This window comes from Phodopus roborovskii, unplaced genomic scaffold (assembly GCF_943737965.1).
Source record: "Phodopus roborovskii unplaced genomic scaffold, PHOROB, whole genome shotgun sequence".
Lineage (NCBI taxonomy): Eukaryota > Metazoa > Chordata > Mammalia > Rodentia > Cricetidae > Phodopus > Phodopus roborovskii.
Window position 1 is genome coordinate 41,763 of NW_026127077.1, and position 6,464 is coordinate 48,226.

Genomic DNA, 6,464 nt, shown 5'->3' on the forward strand with positions numbered 1-6,464 from the left:
TAAGGACCCTATTCACCACCTGCTGACTCACAAGAAAAGAGGGGCAGTGTGAATTCTTGGTATCTTGTTATCTCAGGGACTTGTGAGTGGAAGTTAGCAAAATCCAAGGAACAGATATTGGTTTCCAGATTAGTCCTTCATTTCAAGTGAGGGGTTTTTTCAACTTTCCTTTTTTTTTGTCTTTCATTCCCCCCTTTTTCTCTTGTCAATAGTTTTAGTCTTAGAACTATGGAAATTAAGATGCTCCTGTACTGCTATCAACGCACCATAATCAGGACAGCACTCATAACAAAAGTAACATTTTTTTCCAAAAGTAAGCAACAAGAGAGGAATAAAAATGACTAGTTATAAGAGGCTGTCCCTGAGTCCTATAATCTGGTGTGACATGGGGGTGGGTCCGTAGGAGGAGGACGTATTCTCTACCAGCTGCAAAGTGAGCATTTTCACTGAGTCTCAAGGTTTCCTGTGCAGTGACATCTAATGTAATCTGGATCTCCAACTTGGAAGTGATGTGAAACTTCCAAGTTTTCCACTGTGTAGGTCTCCCAGAGATGCTTCCATGCTCACTATCTCACCCATTCGAGCAGCTTAAGCCTAGCAAACAGAAGCTTAAGAGTACCGCACATCAGCACTATGTACAGAGGCAATTTCCACCAGTGGAAGGAGCCCCCAAAAAAGCCATTTATAGGGGTTCAGCCCAAATGGTCCAGAGGTGTTTCTAACCCTGAAAAGCACAAAGGATAGGAGAGCTATCCGATCATTAAAGCCAATCTCCGAGATCAATTTAGTGAAGGTCTCCTTATGGTTTTATTTATGCTTTCTACCTGAGCTTCGGGGTCTGTATGCACAATTTAATTTTAATCATTCCCCAATATCTTGGCCAGTGACTGACTTACCTGGGCAACAAAAAAACTGGACCATTGTCTGATTTTACTACCTTAGGTATTTTATATCATTGGAAAATTTTCATCAGTAATTTTTTTAGCCACCACTGTGGAGACAGCCCCATGCACATGAACAGTTGAAAAAAAGCATACCTGCTGCCTGTTATTGTTTATGGACTTCACTTCCTCTAGCACTACCACCACCCCAGCACTTTCCTTATCTTTTACAATGTAACTGCTCCCAGCAGTGAACCGGTCAACATCTCCCCAGCCAACAGGATATCCTTAAGATCTTTGGGAACCCCAGTCTCTTTAACCAAAAGTTGATTGCAGTCATGAGTCCCTGGTTCACCAGTCTCCTCAGGTAGAAAAGTGACGGGATGAGGTTGGCTGGTGGAGTGAACTCAATCCTCTCAGTCTCTCAGTGAGAAGCAGGCTTTTGTGGTGAGTCACGCAGGCGTTGGTCATCAATAGTCGTTGGCTGCAGGACAATGCTCTCCAATGCATGGTGGTTATTATAGTTGCTTTATGCCCCAAAGTCAATTTGTAAGCAGCTATAGCTTTTAGACAGTCAGGCCCTCCCATAGCTACAGGATCAAGCTTCTTTTACAGAAAAGCAACTGGTGTGCTCCACGGTCCTACAGATTTGGTCAAACTCCCCAGGCGACCCCCTTACACTTGTCCACATAAAGGGTAAAAGGTTAGTTACATCAAAAGGCTAAGATCAGGTGCATTTAGCTGGGTCTTTTTAATGGCATAAAATACCTCCTGATGCTCTGGTGTCCAAGAGATTTTTTTTCCCTTAGTCAGCCTGCAAAACCCAGATGTCCCCAGAAATTATGTTACTTGCCTTGCCATCGTTGGGGAATTTTAAACCCTTGGGACAGTGAGGTCCAGATGAGCTTCTCAGTTCTGCACCTGTCAGGGCCCTTTAATTCAAATGCAAAAAGCAGTTGGCTGATGGGATTTAACCTGGGCCATGCCAAGGTCCACTGTTCTTTGATGAATTCTTCCATGAATTACCTTGGGCTCAGGGAGGGGTCCAAACCCTGGCTCCCTTTAATTTTATATTTTCTCAGGGCTAGGAACTTTGATACCTTGTCTTCTTGTGATAGTCATTTGCCAAGTGTCCTTTTTCTTTACAATATGCACGATGGTCCTCCTTGTCGAGTGGGGTCCTGTTGCCCAGGTTCCCTAGCCTGTTTTAAATTTCCTAACTTTTTTTCTCTTTCTCTATTTTTTCCCTTTAATCACTATGGCCAAGATAATTTATTGAAATTCTTTTCCTGTTTTCTGTAACTTTTTTCTCTGCTCTCTGTCTCTCTATTGTCTTTCTTTTCTCTCATTCTCTTCTCTGTCCCTTCAATACACTTTCTCTGTCTTGTATCCCTTCAATCTCTTGAGTTTTTTCCTAATATCTGGGGCCCAATTTCCCCATGGAGACCAGAGCCACTGAAACTCTCTTAGCTTCTGAAGTAGGGTCAAATGTTCTCTCTTTACCTTAGCCAAATTGGTGGGCCATCTTGCAGCACCTCAGAGACCTGCAAACAGAGCCTGGTGATAGATTGTTAAGCTCTCCCTACCTTCAGCAGTGTTGAAGTCCAAACTGGGGTGAGTCAAAAGGAATCTGAAGTCAATTTCATTTTTCTCAGCTCTGCTGGCTGCCCATTGACCCCAGGAATATTTTTCTAGCCTCAAGTAGAAACTGTTGATAATCATCTCAAATAGCCTGGTAGGAGAACATAAGGAACTCCAAAAGGGTGGTGGTTAGTTTTTTTTTTTTTTTTTTTTTTTTTTTTTTTTTTTTTTTCAATTACAAAGATCAGGGGAGAAGGGTTAGCCCTGGAGACCGGTGTTGGGGAGCCAAATGTGTAATGGCAGGGTCAAAAGTCATAACCCTGTCCCTCCATTCTGGCATGGATCTGCCTAGGCCGCACAGCCCCATGGCTGTTCAGCCATTCTGCTGAAGTTCATCCCCAGTGGCTCTGGCTGCCCTGCCATATTCATAGGGGTGGGGTACGAGCACACTCAGCCATGCTCTCCTAGGGATCTATAGTCAAACTTAGGTGGGGTAGTTAGTCATTGACCCATGGGGAGAGTAGAAATGGACACAAACAGTAGGAACAGAAGGACACAAAAAACACAGAACAATCCGACAAAGAGGACAAATCTGCTCGGTAGACAAAAGGTGCCCAATCCGAAGTTACAAAGCAGATGGGAAGCAAGTCTGGAGGCTGGCCATCCCCTGTGGAGAAGCGAAACTTCTTCTCCTTCCCTCCTCCAAACAACCTGGGACTTTTATCCAGGTCGGGACCAAGGGTCTCCGGACACGTCTGTCTCCACTTGTGGTCCTATACAAGTCCTTTGCAGGCCAGGCACAGATTCAAATACTCGAATCAAAAACACATAACATCAGACACATCAGACATACATCAAACATATAGGTTGTGAGCACTTTCTTACGTCCAACTGGCAATGGAATTGAGTCTGGGTGTCGACCAGATCCTAGATTAGCCCCCAAAATGTAAGACCCTCAGAATGAGGAGTCTTCCAGTTTTGGTCAATACCCCAAGAACTCAATGTCCAGTCCAGTTGCTGCAACACGCAAGAGGTTTTAATGAATAGGAAATGTTTGTGCAAACAGGCTCCTCCAGCAAGCAGGCTAGAGAGAAGCCCCCTCTCCCGGGCACAGGTGTTTTTAAAGGCAAACCCACAATCTTAGGGAGGGTGTGGGACCCTCTGTCCATTGAGTATGTGACCCTTTGAGGGTGGATGGTGTGCTATTATGGTCAATAGACCTTAGGGCCTCAGGGTGTGCTAATTAATTTTGTCTGGACAAACCGGAGTTGCAGCTATCTCTTTGTTTCCTGAGGACTCTATTCATCACCTGCTGACTCACAGCAAAGGAGGTGTATTGGGAATTCTTGTTATCTTAGGGACTTGTTAGGAGAAGTTAGCCAATTCCAAGGAACAGATATTGGTTTCCAAGTTAGTCCTTCATTAACTCCACTTTTTTTGTCTTTCAGGATTCACAACAGTCCACAGGAAATGGCCCAAATCAACATAGCCTGAGAGCTATAGGAGCTGCTATGGATGGTTCAGTATAGTTTAGTAAAGGAAAAATAAAACCCAGAAATTCTCTTCTTTTTGTGGTTAAGAAATAAATTTAAGAAATGGAGGTCAATATAAGATTTGAGAAAAACTATTGAAAAAAAGCCTCAGAAAACCACAGGCCTGTTTGGCCCTACCTACATAGGTGTTAATGAAAATGCAATTGAGACTATGTCAGCTAAGCAAGGATTTTCAGGTCACGTCTTTAGAAAAAGTATTCTCAGATATCACTTAGATGTATTTTAGTGTTTTGTGGATTACATTTCACAAACTATTTACATTGATGGTATGTATTGTAATTTGGGGGTATTTTTTCATTCTTGGTTTATATGAAAAAGCATTGACATCCTAAAAAATTTAGGCCTCAAATATTAAAAATTAAAATAACTTATGATCATTGAATAATTTTCAAAAATTATTAAAATTTATTCACTGGTTATGTCCTTAAAAAACATCTAATAGCAATTTAAAACCTTTAAGCAATATCATTAAAGGAGATAGTGATTTCAGTTCACCTAAACAGTTAAGTAAATAGGGTATACAATTTCTTCTACAGTTGGAGAATACAATCCAACACAAACAGATATGCTACATTGAGTATGCAAAACCAAGGGAGGCTTATGTGCTTTCCACACAACATAGTCTGATTTCTTTCTTATGGCAAAGGAGACCATTGTTATGGTTGCATTTACCTGTTTCCTCAGTCAAAATATGAAATCCTTATTTTAAAGCGGTGGCTTGTATGGTACAAAATGCTGTATGGAGTCTAAGAGATAATTTGCCAGAGAACAAAGTGTAATACATGTTCCCTATACGAAATAATAAGTTAAAGGTTATTTCAAAACCTTTACAACCAGCAATTAACAGGCAAAGGGATGTTTAGTAAGATGGTGAGTGGTTACCTCTCCTTTTCTGAGAGTGGGCTCATGGCACTCCTGTCTTAAAGTTCCCTTTCTCTGTATAGAATTAGCGCCTAAGTTTTCAAGCTTTTATTAATTATATTTGGTCCATCATCTTTTGCTCAGTTTTTGGATAATAAGTTTATAGACTAATACAATTTGTACTAATACATCCTTTTGTGTTCCCTAAAATTGTAAGGGGTAATCCTGTTAAAAATGCAGTTAGTTTCTCCTGTTGGTACTTCTAATTGAAAAGGAGCTTACGTTATTGATGAAAAAGAATGTGTAATACAGAAAAAATTCATCCTCAGCTCAGATAGTTGGGTTACAAGCTGTTGCAATAGTTTTTCAGCTGCTAAAAAATAATTCATTTAACTTATATGCTAATAGCCATTATGTTTTCAGAGCTCTTCAAATTTTAGAGACAGTTTCATATATTGGAACTAGTAATAATCAGGTTAAAATGCTGTTTGAGCAAATTCAAAGTGTCATTCATTATAAAGAGAGTCACTGTGCTTTGTGGGTCATATAAGAGCTCATGCAAACTGTCTAGACCCACTGGCTAAAGGTAATCAGTCAACTAATAAAGTGATAAAAATGGTTGCTTTATCTCGGGTAAAATTAGTTCAGCAGTCACACAGATTTCGTCATCAAAATAGTAGTTGTCTAAGAAAAGAGTATGCTTAAACTACAGAGACGTCTCAACAAATTGTCAAACAACATGCTGTGTACCCACAATATTTACCTGTAGCTAACGTAGGAGTAATAATAATATAGGAGCAAATGGATGTTACTCATATTGTAAAATTTGGCAGATTAAAGTATGTGCCTGTGACAGTCAATGCATATTCAGGGTTTATAATGGCCAGCACACAAACTGGAGAAGCCATTAAGCATGTGATAAGTCACTGTTAAAATGTTTTGCTTACATGGGAGTTCCAAAAAATTATAAAGTCAGACAATGGATCTGGATATACTAGTAAAGCATTTCAACATGTTGTGCCCAATACAAAATTAAACACATAACCGACATTCCTTATAATCCTCAAGAGCAAAGAATTGTGGAGTATGCTCATAGCTCCTTAAAATGCAACTTATGAGGAGAAGGGAGTCATGCCCCCAGTCTCCACATGATACATTAAATCATGCATTCTTCATTTTAAATTTTGTAATGTGGGTACCCATGAGCAATCTGTGGTGGACAGATTCTGATATGATGGAACTCAAGAGACTTTTAATCAAGTCAAATGGAAAGATCCATTCAGGAGACTATAGAAAGGGTCCAACCCTGTTCTGATATGAGGTTGAGGGGGGGTCAAGGGCATGTTTGTGTTTGCTTTCAGGAAGAAACCGAGGACAGGTGCCTGCCAGAGCATTTGGTAAAATGCGTGAAAAAAAAAAAAAAGTAAAACCAGACCTAAGACTTCGGAAGCACAATTACCTCCTCTCAGTTAATCTCTCTCTCTCTCTTTCTCTCTCTCAGTCTCTCTCAGGATTCATTCCCTAACAAGCAAGGCTTAAGCCTATTGTTTTTTCAACAAGGATGAATTTGTGCATCACTCAAAGAGAA